We start from the raw sequence: 4400 nt of genomic DNA on the forward strand, positions 1-4400 counted from the left end.
GCCCTAGGCGCTCTGAGCCCCCTGCTCTGGGTGCACATGTCCCTGCTCCCTGCAGGGGGCTGGGCTGGGGGAGCTTTGACGGTCTCTTCTCACCCAAACCAGTCTGTGATTCTCTGGTAAATGGGCCCTTCAAGAGATTCCAATCCCAGCTGTGACACATATGACCAATTTTCCTTTCTCTCCTCTTCTCGGAACATGGCCCTGCAAAATCAGGTGATTGAGAGCCCAGTTACAGAGAGTACCTGGGTGTAAAATACATAAAACAGTAGCTTATCCATGGTATAACTTGTTAATAGAGGTTTTCAACTCTCCAGCTGGCTGATTCTGCTGCAATTCCAACTCTTCTTGCAGCTGCAAAATATAATGAAACGCCTCACGGATGAACTGCAACATTTGGGACAGAAATCAACAAGTTGGGGGGTGGGGGGAAGTTAACTGAAGATGGAAGGAGCGAGGAGGTCGTCTGTCATGCAGTGGTAAAAATCTGGTATTAACGACGTGCAGCCAAGGTAGTAAATGCTGGTAGCAGCCTGCGTGCATACACGTGCTACGTACTTAGCTCCACTTGCATTTAGAACATGATGGGGTTTGTTTTCGGAAGTCACAGATATCTGAAACAGCAGCTGGGTGTTTCAGAAATAGCCTTTCTTCACAAGGCTGAAGCGCAATAATGGGATAACTTGCAGTTTACTGGAATTTGGGGTATGCATTGATTGCTCCAACACCTTCCAAGTGATTTCTGTTTCAAAGGTTTATTTCTATGTATCCACTTTGCATGAGACAGATACAGAGAAATGCTCCACATCTGTGATAACTCCACTCAACTTTGAAATAGTTACTGGCCACTATTAAATACAGATCTTGTAGCTACTGGGCCAGGAGATGGAAAATGTTAATTAATAGATTCAATATGACTTAAGCGTAGAAAGAGACCAGGAGGCAAGGTGTGGTGTGGAAAGGAGTGGACGTAGAGAGCACAAATCAGGAATGGTTCCAGCCCAGTGCTGAGAGTCCTCGTGCCCCCGATGACTTCCTGACCTTAAGCATCAAGAAGGAACGACTGGAGACATCATGTGTTGTTTGACAAATAACAGAGAACCCTAACATGAGCCACAGGCGCACCTGATGGCTTGTGTCAATCACACAAGTCACTATTTTAATCAGAGATTTAAAGGTTTCCATTTTTCTTCCGTTTACCCTGAAGGAAACCAAACCTTTGCTCTGGTGGGATATTACGGTAAACCTTCACCTGTTTGACCATTTTCTTCTTGATTCTCGGCATCTTATTACCATAGACTCATAGAACGGTTTGGGTGGGAAGGGACCTCTAAAGCTCAGTCCCACCCCCTGCAGGGAGCAGGGACATCTGCACCCAGAGCAGGGGGCTCAGAGCCCCAAGGGCCAACCTGACCTGCCGTGGGGCCAGCCATGGGGCTGCTCCCACCTCTGGGGGCAACCTGGGCAGTTTCACCTTCATTGTAGAAGATTTCCTCCTTAGATCTAATCTAAATCTCCTCTCATTTAATTTAAAACCGTTATTAAAACATCACTTTTTAATTGACAGTGCCGAACATGGTTTGTGCTCACTGGAGAGAAACAAGTAATAAAATTAATGTACAAGCACAGAGCTGGAGCTGACAGAAAGCTCCTGGTCTCACTCAGCAATCCCGGCAGTGCTGCGTTTTGGTGGCAGAAAGGCTGATGTTTTGTCACCATTTGGGGGTTTTATCATGGACCAAATACAAACAATGGGTGAACGGGACACATACTCATCAGATTTAGGCCATGTCCATGTTGGCAGTTGTGGTAGATTAAACGAAGACTTGAATTTCAAGCATACAAATAATCTGCAGGACCCTTCCGCTCTGAAGGAGGCTTTTAAGGCTGTCGTACAACCCATTGTCAGTCAAGACAGTGTCAGTCTTCTAAGCTTTTTCAGCGTAGTTCTCTGTGTCCTTGGCTCCTTCCCCATTTCCCTCAACGTCATCTCTAAGCAGTGTTTAGAGATGTTGGTATTGCTGCTGTTGAAATGGACGGTTGAAAATCCCTGGCAGTGACTCCTCTCTTCGGATGAAGATTTAAGTTACCCCTGGACAGCTGTGGTACAGTTTTGTTCTCCCCGTCAATCTCCACATTCCATACGCGCCGATGGTTCAGTTTGTTTAAGGGATGCCACGTTTCGTATCAGCTGTGTGAACCAGACTGTGATACTTCATGGCTCTCAGAGCGTTCCAGGATTTTTTTGGATGAACGACCAGCAGCCTGTGGGCCTTTGGCAAAGTTGTTTGGAGCAGAAGATTAGGACAATTCTTGATTATAATCTTGTTTCTGCTGGTTAAGCTCTTTAGTATACAACAAGTGACAGGACAAGAGGAAACACCCTCAAGCTGCATCAAGAAAGGTTTAGGTCGGGTATTAGGAAAAATTTCTTTGCAGAGAGGGTTGTCAGGCATCGGAACAGGCTGCCCAGGGCAGTGGTGGAGTCCCCATCCCTGGAGGGGTTTCCCAGCCCTTGTGTCAAGGTGGTGCTGAGGGACAGGGGTCAGTGGAGACCTGGCAGTGCTGGGGGAACGGGGGAACTCGATGAGCTTAAAGGTCTTTTCCAACCAAACGGTTCTGTGATTCTGCAATGTAAAGGTGTCAATGGTAGGAAGGAGAGGCTGCGTGAGGAGTCTGGGAGCTGCACATGCCAACTGCACTGACATTGAAAGAATCACAGGATGAAACTTCTGCAACCAGCAGGAGGGATGAAAATCTTTGGTAGTCTGTGCACAGGTCTGTCCTCACCTGTTTTAGGGCACATGCCCTAAAAAAATAACTTTCAGGAAAGGACACGAAATAACTAGAACAACAAAACTGCAGGTTTTTAATTTCTCCAGTGATGCAGTTGTTCGTAGCCAAATCAGTGTTGCGGTCACAGAGCTCGGAGCAAATCCTGAAGTCTGGTTCCAGACCTGGGTCAGCAATTAAACACCCCTGGAGCTCAGCGTGGGCGATAAGCTGAAACCCAGCGTTCTCCCAGCGCACCGTCAGGCCGAAGCAGTGAACTCTGTCTCTCTCCTTCACACACTTGCCTCCAGACATCGCGCGGCAGATCCTCAGCTGTGTGCAAGGTGCGCTGCTTGGAGGCAGCCAGCAATATGCCCCGGCCAAAATTCCTGCAGCGAAGGATTGCACGCTTTGGCTTCCACCCCTTTCTCCCAGACAGGCCTCCATGGCAGGCAGGGGCTGGAGCGGGGCTCCCGTCTGCGTGCGCCGGTCACAGACTCCCTCTCTTGGGGAAAGGTGTCCGCTTTCTTCTGTCGGGGTATCTAAGCGCTGGGTCATGCTTGCCAAGGCACTGACTGGAAGAGAGACCAGTGGACAGGGATGAGTTGGAGGTTGAAACAACATCTCCTGTTTGTTGACACTGCTTAATTCCAGGCAAATTGTCTTTGAGCTTTAAACTATGCTTGGGGCTGTGTGAGTTACTACTAACACGCAGCTGTTCCCGGAGCTGGAGGCATCAACCACCTCGTAGCACGTAGAAACCCCGCAGTGCGTAACGCGAAAAATGGTGCTCTCCAACGAGTACTACTGGGCAGATTTAAAACAGGGATTGGGTGCTGTTTGGACTGATTGCTGGGCTGGTTAGCCGGCGATCACCACTTCTGGTTCTGCTCATCGCTTTGGTTCAAGAGTTTGTCAGCTCTTCGCTTCCTCATGAGCGTTTATAGCCACATGTTGCGGTCGTGGCCCTGTTACACCCGGTGATGTCATACTGGCGGCTGTCCTTGGGTTTGCCATGCAGAAATGGCTGCGTCTCACTTGGTTTAACAGGCTGTTAATTAGGCAGTTTCTCAGCGGCGGTGCCAGGTAGGAATAAATCTGCCAGATGGTGACGTTGCTGTAGTTCTCTAGTTATAGCGAGTGGGTAACAGCAGGTCAACAGCACTTGTCTTCTGCGGTGAGTGAAACCGGGGCTGAACAAGGTATCCTGGAAAGGTGTGAACACAGCTGAAGCATTCAGGATATGAATAAAACCTCTGAACATTATTCACTGGAAGCTTTAGCATGATCTGATAGAGTCAGTCCTTGGACAATTGATGGCGTTCAAATACTCCTGAGATCTGGAGTCTGACATATTTTGGATTCCTCCCTTCCTCACCTCTTTCCCCTGCCCAGCCCCCAGCCCCCTCAAAAAAAACCGCCCCAGAACTGTAGTTCTCCATGAGACAGTCTCATAAATTACCGTGGTGGAGTTTGTTGTCCAGCTGCCTGTGACCTGCTGGGTGTTTGCTGGAAAAAACCATAATGAATTCTGAGAGTTTCATGACTCTTACTGTGAATGATTCTCCATCTGAAGGTTTGGACTCGATTGATTATTCCCCGGTTTAAAATATTTCCCTGTTCCATTCCAA

This window comes from Buceros rhinoceros, unplaced genomic scaffold, assembly GCF_000710305.1.
Source record: "Buceros rhinoceros silvestris isolate BGI_N320 unplaced genomic scaffold, ASM71030v1 scaffold31329, whole genome shotgun sequence".
NCBI lineage: Eukaryota > Metazoa > Chordata > Aves > Bucerotiformes > Bucerotidae > Buceros > Buceros rhinoceros.